This window comes from Panthera leo, chromosome B1 (genome assembly GCF_018350215.1).
Source record: "Panthera leo isolate Ple1 chromosome B1, P.leo_Ple1_pat1.1, whole genome shotgun sequence".
Classification (NCBI taxonomy): Eukaryota; Metazoa; Chordata; class Mammalia; order Carnivora; family Felidae; genus Panthera; species Panthera leo.
In genome coordinates, this window is record NC_056682.1 from 147,937,097 (window position 1) to 147,951,048 (window position 13,952).

Sequence of the window (13,952 nt, forward strand, 5' to 3'; positions counted from 1 at the left end):
AATCTTAGACTAATTTAAGGTTTAAGTTTTCATACATTGCATATGATAGATTAAGATTTTTAGTATTAATGACACCTTCAAATGTAGGGAGTTGAGTTGAACTTTCTATATGATGCTAAAATTAAGAGTGACACACGATTTCTTTGGAGAACATATAGTGTCTTTAAGAAAAATACAAATTTTTAGAAAAGTGGTATTTTGAACTAAACAATATTTTTAAAGTGTTAAAAGTTATGTTAAGCATTTTAAAACCTTTACAACATTTTAGAAAATACAATTTAATGAATTAAAAAGGTATGGGTAAAAGTCCTATGTTCTGATGGTAAGCAAGAATTCATCTCTGAATGTGATTTTTAATAGGTTTTATCATTAAGCAAATATTAACTGCTTACTAACTGTAGCAGAATACTACCTGTGTAGTAGATACAAAGGTAAATTAGCCATAGTCTCTTCCATTAAAGAGTTTATAATTGGATACAAAAGAAGACAAGCATACACAGATTACTAAATTACAGAGCAGTGTGTGATGTAAACCCAGTGCTGTGAGAGATCAGAGGGGTGAGAGATTGCCTCTGGATTGTTATTCTGGAACATTGCTTAAAAAAATGTTGCATCTGAGTGGGACTGTAATTATATCCTTGCTTTAAATGTATTAAAAATTAAGTTTTATTTAGGCCCATAAATCCAAGTTTTTCTGCTTAATTTTGTTGCACATTATTTGAGAATTTATGGCCATATTTCAGGACCAGAATGCATACATTTTTATAGAGAAATTAGAAAAATATTTTTGTTTCTTTTAATGGGAATGATCACATTGCTCTAATATTATTTAGTTTATACTAATGATCGCATTTCCTAACTATTCAGAATAGAGTTGCAATATCCAGTGCATATTGAGAGAATGCTATAGTCCAACATTCTCAGATCTTTTTGATAAGGAACCATTCAGAAGCTAATTATTCAATTCCAGCAGCTCCCATAGCCTGATCTTCCATAGCTTAATCTTAGAATTATTTACTATTTAGGTGAGGAAATTTTTCTTCTTAAAAAACTTGTATTTCTGAAAAGACAGCTTAGCAGCTCTGTTATAAGCCTGTGCCAATTAAAGAGAAAAACACATAGTCCCCAGAGAAAAGGAATAAATATTAAATAACATTTGACATTTAACCATTATATTTGTGGCAACTATAGTTTATCATCAACTTTAATATTACATTATTGTGATGCTTGGCTTAGGAGTTAGCAAGCTACACATAATGAAGGCCACCAGGTTTTTGTTTTGTTTTGTTTTCTCGAGAATATCCTTTTTGCCTTATTCTAAGCTCTAAGACCTTTGGGGATTTTCTTAGTGTGGAAGGTAGGGGTTTATAAATGACACACTAAGTGTTATTAGGATACTTTATTCAGGGCATGAGTTCTGGGTGTTGAAGGTGTTCTATCACCAGATTTGCTTAAATTGGTCTCAGTTATGGACTATACAGCAATAGCAATTATAATAGCAACAACAACAATAACTAACATTGAGAGCAGTTATTATGTGCCAAGAAGTGTTATAAGCTCTTGAAATTCAGCTCTATGAGGAAGGTACTACAATATCTCTAATTTAAGAAACCGAGACACACAGAGCTTAAATGAGGTCATAAGGCTAGTAAGTGGTAGAACTAGATTTGAACCCAGACAATCTGGCTTAAAACCCACACTGTACTATAGCTAACTGCTTAGCTAGTACTGGCTTTTATATATTCTCTTAATAGATTTTCTCATTTCCAGTCTCTGCTGTACATTTGATTCAGTATCATACGATATATCCTCCTAGAATATCATTTCCATCATCCCACACCCTTGTTTAAAACCTTTTTCAATGACTCTTAGTTACTATCAAGATAAAGTTCATACCATACATGACCTTCCCTCAGTTTGCCAAAAAGTAGCCCTTCCAGCCATACGTTTTATTATTCCCCTACTGAAACCTTTCATTCTAACTTATGTGCTCTACTGCTCTAGTCTCCAAACATTGCTTTGCAATTTCAGTGTCTTCATAATTACTTATGTTAGAAATGTACAAATCATTGCAGACATCTTTTTGGCTAACAAAGAAATCTCACATAAGTCCATAAGGGAAACTGTATGAGACTCTTTGAAGAACTATTTTTGATAGCAGGGAGTTAGAGACAACCTGGATGCCTGTCCCTGGAAGAGCAGATCAATAAAAGGTCATGGATGAACATCGTGGAATTTAGAAGCATGGGATGACCATATATCTTGGTGGACCTGGTACAGTTCTATTTAATCTGTTATTCTGGTACAATTATTAATAGCACTCTTTTACTCTCATGATTTAGGTTATAAATTATTTGGCCATCTTAACTACATAGTAATTAGAAACAGTGACTGGAAACAGTGGATTATATATCCACAGAGCAACATGAATTGATATTAAAAACATTGTGCTTGGGGAGAAAAGCAAAAAATGAGATACATACTACTATATTGTTCACATATAGAAATGCATGCACAAAAAATACACGTTTTGTAAATACATATAAACAAAATAATGTAAAAAGAACAATTGCTTATGAAGGGGCAAAGAATGGGATGATGCTTGGAGATTAGAAAGAATGGGAGAGGAGCCTTCTCTGACAAAAAATGATAATGTGCCAGAAACTGAGGAGAATAATCAATTATTTGCATCTAAGGTTCAATTAAAAAACAAATAAGCAGACAGAAAATGACCATATAGGTCCCTAACTGAGAGTCCTTTAAAAGCCTCCAATATCTATGGGATCAAGTTTATATTCCTTATGATTTGACTCTTGTGTACATCTTAAACTTTATATCATACCCCATGCTCAGTGCCACCATACATAATATAGCCTTGTTTATATATGTGTGTATGTATACACACACATGCACATGCACACACAGGCTGTGCTCTTTCTTGCCTCTTTTCCTTTGTACATATTGTTTCTTCTATACTTTTTAGAGAACTCTTATTTATCCTTTAAGACTAATTTTAAATGTCACCTTAAAAGCCTTTTCTGGCCTCCTCAGACAGGGTGAAGAGCTTCCTCTTTTGCATTCCCATAATGTTTCGTACATCTTTCTCTTTATACTTACTGCTCTTCCTCCGCTAAGTCTATGAGCCCCATTAAGTCTGGGTCCATGTAGTCATTTTTTAAATCTCCAGAATCTAGGTCAGAACTTGAGTAAATATGTTGCTATATTCACTGTCAGCCTATGAAAGTGGCAGCCTTTAACAATGAATTGCAGTATCTTTTGTGCTTCTCTAATCACTATTCTCCTTTTAAATGTAAAAGTAACATGTAATATTTAATGTATGGCTTTGTGTACTTAAGCTAATAGTTAAATGCACATTTACTTGCAATGCCAGTGTCATAGACTAGGTTGTGTTGACTGAAGTAAAAACAAGTAGTGTGTTTTTTAAATTTTTAATGCTTAGAGAGGTAGTAATGGTAAAAATAATTTTATATGATAGCAATAATGGGAAAATGCATCACTGATAGTTCATTCAGATAGTTCGATATAATCACAGAAACTCCTTGAACTATTTTTGGGTACGGAAAAGAAAGAAGGATTATTTTTAAGTGTAAAAAAGAAAATGGAAGACAGGAGGTATAGTGGCCATCTGCTTTCATTTCTCTCAGAAACCACTTACTCTGAAACCAGTAGGTTATATATTATTTTTGCAACTAAAGTCTATATCTATTTAAAGACACAAAAGTCCTAAAAGTGAAGCAAAATATAGAACTTGTACTGAAATATGGGATAAATATATGAACACTTTGAAGCTTTTAAAGATGACTTGGTTTGTTGGCCTTAATTACCAAATGAAGAATTTAATGAGATTGTGACACCACTTCCCCTTCCAAACTCTAATATAACTAAATACTATGTAATTATTTTGTAAACATTATTTTAATCCTTTTTGATTTTTTTTATCATGAGGAAACTTGTCGATACAATTATTTATGTATTAACTATTGATTCAATGATAATTATAGCTTTGATGGTGAAGGTCTTCTGAAACATGGTTCAGGTAGAATATTTTTCTTTAAGCCATTCCTCATTCTCTATAGAATGAAGGCCTTAGTTCTTAGCCTTATGTATGTTCAAGATCTATCTTTACCTGGCTCCAACTTATTTTTCCAGCTACTTTCCTTCTATTTTCCTCAATGAATTCTACAGTCTAGCCAAACTAAATCACTCATTGTTTTTTTCTCTTGTTGAGATTTCTTTCTCTTGGCCTTTGCTTATGCTGCCCTACATCTCAATTCTTAGATGTCCTTCAAGGCCCAGCTAAGATCTTATCTTTTCCAGGCTGTATTCTCTGACATAGTTCCTTCCATTAGCATCTAATAGCCCTTTAACTCTTCCTATGTTGGGATTTTAAAACATTTTCTCCATTGTGTTAAGAATATTCATCTTTTCTGCCAGATATATCACTGTTTGTCTTTAACCCTTATAATATCTAATACAATTACTCAGTTGTATACTGTGTAATAGTAAGTACTGTATACTGTGTATAGTAAGTACTGATAAATAGCTAGTCAAATGAGAGTTAAACTGAGCTCTGTTAAATTTCAGTAAGATATTAGAAGTTATTCAGAACAATCTAAGAATTTAATAAGCATCTGCAAATGGGACATTGATCTGTCTCCGTTTTTGATGTTAGGTGATAACTTGGACTCTGCTAAGAGCAAAGGGGAACCATTGGAGGGTTTTAAACAGGACAAAATTAGAGAATTTATGGGAAGAGGTAAAATTATGTGTGAGGTTGTTACAGTCATTTAGGTGATGAATTTTAGTGTCTAAACTAGGGCCTTGGGAATAAGGATACAAACAGTGGGCAGATTAAGAGCTCTTTGGGAGATGGTATTATAGGACTTAGTGTCTGTTTCAGTGCGAAGGTCAAGGAGTTACAGTGACTCCCAGGTTTTCTGGACAACTGAGTGGATGATAGTACCCTCCCCCCCCCCCCCAACTAAGACAGAAAACTCAGGAAGAAAGAGGTTATCAGGGTGCAGGAAACAAGGGTAAATAAATTTTGGACATAGTGCATTTGAGGTGTCTGTGAAGAAGTTCAGGTGCCTTTTGACAGAATATATAAGTCTGAAGCTTGGGAGAAATATCTAAGCTAGAAAAGGCATTTGGGGGTCTTCAGCATTCAGTTGGAACATGAGACTATACTTGGTATATAATTGAAAACAGAAAAAATAAGGTTTGGATTGTTTTTACTTAAGTAGCTAGCACACATAAACTAGACCAGAAGGAGTATACTACCTTGTCAAATTTAAAAGGTTCAGATTAATAAATGAGCTAGATACAGTTAAATATGTAATTTAAACTTATTAAAGTTTAAGAATTCTAAATGTACCCTGTAAAACTAAGCCATGAAAAATTATCAACAAAGACAACAACAAAATACATCTGAATAAAGGCTCCATTTGTGCTTGACTCACATTTTTATCACGTCCAAAAGTTTGACTACATCTCTGGGCTGTCTCCAGTAGCTATTGTCAATAACATTGAATATTTTGGGAGATACTAATTATGTATCAGGCACTGTGTTAGGTATTTAAAATACATTATCTTACTATAAGATATCAGTGAGAAGGGTGCCATTATTATCCTCTTTTCACAGATGAGGCTCAGAAATGTGAAGTAATTTACCCAAGGTTATATAACTGGTACTTAAACCCAAGTCTGTCTCACACTGAAGTTGGTTTTGTCATTTTATTGAACCTTTTCCTAGTTCATATTTTATCACTAATGAAAAACTTGTAGAGCCCAGAGACATTCATTTCTGCTTCAGTGTGTGTTGAAATAGCTTGGACCCTCACATGTACAAACTAAGACCGTTCAGAGATACGGTACCAAATTCAACCAATATAGTGAAAGAGAAATATAAGAGAATTAGGAGGCATCGGCCATATTTCATCTCTCCAGTTTTGTTCTGGGGCCTGGGAAACCATGAATGTAGTAGATGTGTTCAGAGTATAAGCAAATAATCATAAGGCATAATTAGAGGCTCTCATTCAGAGATTGGTCTGTTGTTTCCTCATTGATTAATTTTGGGAAAATTTATTTTTTTTCTTCTGTGATTTTGGTAAAATTGTTTATTTGCTATAAATTATTTTCCTTCAATTTCTTTTTGTCTACACTGATCGCCATATCAGAATATTACTTCACATTGTAAATTACCAGCTACTACAATTAATGTTCTACTATACAATATTTAAAATAGCAGTGAACACATTAGTGTTCACATAAGTGTTTCCTTTTGTATAAATGTAAATAACTGATAATATTCTACTTGAAAACTTGTTTCATGTTGCTAAGGAACTGAACTAAATGAAGATATTTAATAATCAAGTATAATTATCTATACAAAATCACTACTCTACAACCATATCATACAGTAATGCCAAGTTTACACCCATGTAAATGTTTTAATTGTGCACAGCACACAACACTGTAATAGGTACTTGAATGAAGGTATGTTGAAACATATAAAACACATTGTCTCTGGATTTCTGTTGCCATACTGTACATTCATTTCCTTGAATAGTCACGTTTTCTCTCATCCAAATCGTCAGTGTCACAACCCTGAGATCAAGAGTTGCATGCTCCACCAACTAAGCCAGCCAGGTCCTCCTAAAGAGAAATTTTTTTAAATAAAAAAACATGGTTGCCCCAATTATACTAGGAAATTTTGAGCCAGAATGATAGCTATATTTAACTTCTGATTGGTGCTAAAATAAATTACCACAAATTTAGTGGCTTATAGCAATACAAATTTATATCCTTACAGTTCGGTGGATTAGAAGTCCGACATGGTCTCATTGGGTTAAAATCAAACTGTCAGCATGACTGTGTTCTTTCTGGAGGCTCTAGGGGAGAATATGTTTCCTTGCCTTTTCCAGCTTCTAGATGCTGCCTTCATTCTCTGGCTCATGGCTTTTTCCTTTAACTTCAAAGCCAGCAGTGTAGGATCTTCAGCCTCTCTTTCATTCTTTCACTCTTTCACGGACTGTCCTGCCTCCCTCTTTCCCTTCTAGGAACCTTTGTGATTACGTTGGACCTACCTGGATAATCTAGGATAATCTTCCCATATGAAGGTTACCTGATTAGCAACCAAAATTCCACCTGCTACCTATATTCCTCCTTGCCGTGTAATGTAACATACACACAGGTTCTGAGAATTAGGACATGGGTATCTTAGATGGGCCACTATTCTGCCTACCATTATACCTTAGCATTTATTTATGTAAATCTGAAAGAAGATGCTATCTTTTCTCAACATAAAAGAATAATAATAATAATAGTTGCTAAAATATTTGAATGTTTACATGCTGCAGGCACGTTCTAGGTGCTTACAACTGTTAATTCTCATCAATCCCCTGAAGTATATACTACAATTATGCTCCTTTTGTGGATGAAATTGAGGAGAATAGTCACATTTGGACCCAAGTAATCTGACTCCGGAGCCTTTGCTTTGTTCAATAGGAAGATGGTAGATAGTGTGTCTCTTAAAACACATCTTTACAGTGTGTTATGTTGTTTTAGGTATTGTAAATTATTAGAATTAAGATACATTTATAGCTATAATATTGTAAAATAAGTTGGGAAATAATCAATTATGGCATACCTTTTAGGCCAAAGCAATTTATTTGAAACTCCAAGAGAGATACAAAAGAATTACTATGATTGACTTCAAAGAATGCATCCAGTATCTTAAAAATAATTGACTGAATATTCTCCACCATGGATTTATTCTTTCTTATTATTATTAGAGGAAACACACTTAGTGTGGCACTTAAATATGAATAGAAGAGTTAGCAAGAACAATTTTATTTTCTCATCTATTTTTCTGAGTCTTAATAATTCTTTGTAATTTATATAAAGACTCTTTAGAATGGGTCTTTATATATGTTTCCTCATATCCTGTTTTTGGGTGCCAATTGCTATTGCTCTATAAAGAGATCCCCTCCCTGCATCTGGAAAGCATTAACTTAGATAAATTACACACATAAAGAAGAGAAGGGGTAAAAGTGTAAAGTAGTGTGCTCACTCATGTAAAATGATATAAAGAGATAGGAGATGAGCAATGAAGTAACAGAGAGTAAAGGAGTGAACGGAGTGGAATGACATTATGCAGGGGAGACTACTAGAATTAGTTTCAAAGATTTGAGGAGTTTTAACAAGAGCTGGCAGAAAGGAAGAAGTTTATGGTGAGGAAAATAACAGAGTAAAAAAGATTCTGAAACAGGAATTAGCAAATCCTATATAGGAAAAGGAAAGCAGACATATTTGAATAGATAGCAGAGGCCTCTCCTGAAAATAGAATTTCCTTAAAGCAGTGAGGGACCAGACCACTGGACTTTATGAATTGAAAGGAACATATTGTTGTTTGAGGAGTTTTCTGGAAAACCTGTTTATTATTGTGTCTCGAGAGAAATTAGAGAGAAATTACTGTTGGTATTTTTTTTAATGGATTTTTGGAAATAGGCTGTTTGTAAATTAAGACCTTCCCAGAAAGTCGTGTAAGAGGAAAGAGCTCTGCATGATAGTCAAACAACTGACATGTAATATCCCAAATAGCAGTTCTGTGAAAAGCCACTGCAGGTGCAAGTTTATTTAAAAACAGACCACAACACAGGTGCAATTCTCCTTATAAACATTTAACCACAAGAGACGACCATAAAGTCTATGTGAAAGCCGTTGGAAAAAAAGAGAATTCAGTTTTTTGTTTGTCTTAATTTTTTAATTTTTAAAAAGAATTTGGGATGAAGTTTCTTCCTCATATTTTAAGTTCTTTTTAAACTTAATTTTTGCCTCCTAATTTTTTTTTTCAATATATGAAATTTATTGTCAAATTAGTTTCCATACAACACCTAGTGCTCATCCCAATAGGTGCCCTCCTCAATGCCCATCACCCACCCTCCCCTCCCTCCCACCCCCCATCAACCCTCAGTTTGTTCTCAGTTTTTAAGAGTCTCTTATGCTTTGGCTCTCTCCCACTCTAACCTCTTTTTTTTTTTCCTTCCCCTCCCCCAACCTCCTAATATTTAAATATAAATTTTACATATACTGTGATTAGATACAGATCAATATTGAGAAATTCTGTATGCAATACACAAAAATGTTTAGGGTTAAAAAATGTGAATTAGAAGGATTTTCTCCATGTATATAAAGAATATTAATGACTTTTAGTCTTGTGGGAGGTGAATTGGACTGGAAGTTATGAGGCCTATGCTCCTTTAACTTTAGAATGACGAAGATTAATTCTGAAATTCAAATTTTTTTAATGCTTATTTATTTTTGAGTGAGAGAGAGAGAGAGAGAGAGCATGAGCAGGGGAGGGAGGGGCAGAGAGAGAGGGAGACACAGAATCTGGAGCAGGTTCCAGGCTCTGAGCTGTCAGCACAACCCAAACCCACGAACTGTGTGATCATAACCTGAGCTGAAGTCGGACAGTTAACCAACTGAGCCACCCAGGCGCTCCCAATTCTGAAATTCAAAGTAGATCCTAAACTTACACAATTCAAATGGGAAAAAAATGTTACTCCTATAAAGAAGTGCACGGTACTATTTACTGCAGTTCTCCCTTCACTCTGCCACAGTTCCAGAGCCTTCCTCCGTGCTACTCGTTTTGTTCAAGCTCTTTCCCATCTTGGGCCTTTTACTTGCTGTTTCCTTTATTTTGGAACAGTGTCTGGCTGATTCTGTGGTAGGCAGAATAACATCCCTGCACGCGCCCACCCCCCTTCAAGTGCATGCCCTAATCCCTAGAACCTGTGCATGTATGACCTGTTACATAGCAAAAGAGATTTTGCAGATGTGACTATGGGTGTGGGCCTTAAAATGGGGAGATTATCTTCAATTATCTGGATGGGCCCAATGTAATCACAGGAGGCCCTAAAAGCAGAAAACTTTCCCTAGCTGGGAGAAAGAGAGATGAGGCAAAAACAGAGGCCAGAGGACTTATCCCACTATTGTTACCCAGCAGGCGAGGGGATAGGGATGTCACCCCTAAAACCTTAAGGGACCAAATTCTTCCAAAAATCTGAATGAGCTTAGAAGGAGATTCTCTGCCAGAACCTCAAGATAAGAGCCAGGCTGGCTGACCCTTTGGTTTCCACATTGTGAAATTGGAGCAGAGGAATTAGCTGAGCCTACCGGACTTCTGAGTTATGGAACTGTGAGATAATACCCTTGTGTTGTAAACCACTCAGTTTGGGGTAACTTGTTACGGTGGTGTGGAAAGCCAGTACAGGCCCCTGTTTTAGTCTAGATGTTTCCTTAGGCCTTTCCCGAGTATGTCTTCTAAAGTAGACTACCTCAACCCTGCCCCACCTGCTCTTGGTCACACAACTTTGTTTATTTCCTTCATTGTATGTATCGCAAACGGTGATATTATTATTATTATTATTTTGTTTATATTATTTTTCTTATCTGTGTTCCTCACTAGAATTTAATCTCTGGGAAGGTAGGGCCCGACTGCTTATGGTCATCTGTATCTTTGCGTCAAGTGTACAACGTATAAGACACATATTAGATCTGCAACATACATTTGTTGAAAAGTCGTTTTTGATAGAATAGTAGATGGGGTAACCCCAAATGAGATGTAGAGACTTTATGGTAAGCCATGGTATATCAATATGATAAAATATTACCTAACTACTTCAGAGGTTAACATGTGCTCTGTATCAATTTTTGGAAACTGGTGTGTAAAATGTGCCAGTGACAAAAAAGAACACAAAGTAATTTGTGCAGAAGTATGATCATATAAAATGCATTTATATATGCTTTTAAAGATTAGAAATTAATTTTGGAAATAAAGTTTAGTATTCTTAATTCTACACTTAATACTCAACATTTGCTTGACCTATAATAATATGCAAAATGTAGGACCATTACTTAATTCTTAATCTACAAAATAGTTTCAGGATTAAGATTCTGAAAGGGAAGGGATAAGCATGCATTTTTTGCAGTGATAATTGGTCTTTATTTTTTAATAATGACTCTTAATTGTCTTTATTATGAATATATAAACTGTGAAAGATAATATAACAAACCTATGCATTCTATTACTTGGTTTAAGAAATAGAGCATTACAAATGCACTTGTAATTGCTTATATACTCCTTAACATTACTAAGCATATCTTTAAACTTTTACTGATAATAGTTCTTTTCTTTTTTCTTTTTTTCTTTTGGACGTCTGATCTTTTTTATTCATTACTTGTAGAAAATCTCATTTTGACTGGACTCAGACTTAAAGGTAGAGGCTCTCAGAGAGGACAGCCTCCATCTCTTAGCAATCTATCTGTTCCTGGCACTGTTGTTTGGCCTCCTTTCTCTCAGCCAAAAGTTTAGCATATTCTGCAGCCTCTTCCTTATCTTAGTACGCTGTTTCTTCAGAGCAGTATACCAATGTTTGTGTTGGAGGACACATGGAGTAACAAGACCCTGAATCTTGGGTGCTTTGGTCCTAGATGTCTTACCTTCATTACTTAGGGGCTTTCTCACAACATACTGGTGGACATCATCTTCTTCAGAGAGACTGAAATGGTTGCCGATTCCACTAGCAATTTTGGGCCCCAGGTGATGAGGCACAGTAGGATCAGTGAATCCAGAAATATTCTTCTCCCCTTTTTTACAGTGACCAAGTTGAGAACACGGAGATTGGCATCCATAACGCCCTTTCTTTCTCTAGTCCTCCTTGGTCTGTAGCAGGAATGCCCCTTACTCAGCAGCAGCAGCTGGACATGGCCATGGGTCAAAACATGGGGAAGCCTTGTTTGTCGTTGCCACCACTGATTTGGACCATGTAACCTTTCCATTCTTCACCCAGGGCATCAACAGCAACGTCTCTGGCCATAAGCTTATCATAAAAGGTATGAAGTTTGCACTTCAGTGAATTTATGGCAGCCCGTAGCTGGGAAAGAGTTGTTCAGCTTCATCCTAAAGCAGCTTACTTCCTCCACGACACTATGGAAAAGAGCTGCTAATCGTCCTTGATAAGTTACATCTGCTCTTGTAGAGTTGGAAGGAGAGTGCTCTACAGGAGTTTTGGGAAGTCCAGAGCAACCCAGCCAGGATCATCTTGTGGGGACAAATAGATTGCAGTCAGATAAAAGGTTTTAGCTCACTTTAGAAAATTCCCTCTTTAATCTTTGTGAATAACTTTATGTACAACAGATTTGTGGAACTCTGAGTGAGTGTAGGGTGTTTTGGGACTTTCAGGATACTCAAAGTTAAACTGGTTGCAATTATATATTCATTATACTGTGTATATATACACACACAAAGAATTTCCCACTTTTGAACGCTTTATTTTGCTTCACTTCTCTTGGAGATAATTTTTGTCGGCTTGTCTCAGCAGAAGATCTTTCCTCTGGTGCTAGTAAGATCTTGTCTCACTTTAGTCTTCTGGGTTGATTCAAAAGTTACTTTTGTATTGTTTAGTGTCTCAGAGATACAGAAGGTAAAGATATAGTACATATAGATAAGGTATAAAGGCCATGTTCCTGATGATCCTGTAACATATTTTAGATGTTGTGTTTTTGGAGCTGATTTGGATAGTCCTATTCATTACCAAATCTTATTTTTCATATAAAGTTCAAGGACAAATGGGAACACTAAATTGTCACACTACATGCAGAATTTAATCCATTAAAAGGAAAATCAAGAGAGTTCAGCTACATCTTGGATTTAAAGCCAAGAAGGCTATTAAAAAATATCATCATCCCTTTTAAGTGTTTAAGTGGCCAGATGCCAGGATATCAAGGATCTTTTTATATTATGAAAGACTTTCAAGGGGAGAAATCACATGACATTAAAGATAGAGGCTGAAGAGAGATTGATTTCTTAAGATAAGTATTCATACTATCCTTACGGATGACATGGGGAATTACATTGTGTGTGATAGGATGTTATTATATGAATTAACTTGAACTGAAGTGCTCTAACCAAAATGTGCTTATTAATGGATTGGTGTTAGCTTACAGGTGAGACTTTAGATGTATGCCAAAGAAGTCTGTCTTCAGCACTAACCCATTGAATATTTTTCTTAACAACTTAAGTAAGGATTCTGATGGCATGTGTATCAAGTTTGTAGATGCTGTGAAGCTGAGAGAATTAACTAAATCTGGACTTAAAAAGAATCTAATAGGTGGTAGTGTTAGTCTGAGTTTAGCAAGATAAAACTTAGGGACCAGTGCTAAATCTCATACGCAAATTCCAACTGTTTAAGTATTAAATGTGGGGAAGTTATTACCTTATAGAAGCATTTATTTTTTAAAAGGGGAGTTTGGTTGACTGTAGAATTGTTAGAAGCCAATAGGGTAACATAGCTGCCAAAAGAGAGATACTGTTATCCTAAGTGGCATTTATTGAAAAATATTGCAGTCCTGCTACTTTATACTAGGTCAGATGGCAATTGGACTATTGCATATATTGACACTATGGAGCCTGTTCAGAAAAGAGACTAGTACTGCCAGAGGACTTAACTAGAGTTTTCAACTCCCTATGAAAATGTTCTCCATTCATCCTTTATTCAATCAGTATATCTTAGGTATTCTTGTGCTTTGATCTTGGAAACAGAAATGAGCAACAAGACAATGCCCTTCTCAAGGAGCTTTTATTCTAATGAGGAGGAGACAGATACTAAATAAACTAAATAAGAAATCCAAACTATGATAAATACTATGAAGAAAATAAAACAGGGTAATATGACAGTGACTGGGTTCGGGTGATTAGCAATGAGGGAAATTCTCTCCGGGGCACTGACCTTTGACTTGAGACTTGAATGATGATGAGGGGACAGCCATGCAAAGATATGAAAAGCATTTCATACAGAGGGATTTAAAAGAACAAAGGCCCTGAGTGTAAGTAGCTGGAGAGTGATGAGGGAAAGGGAGAATTGTGG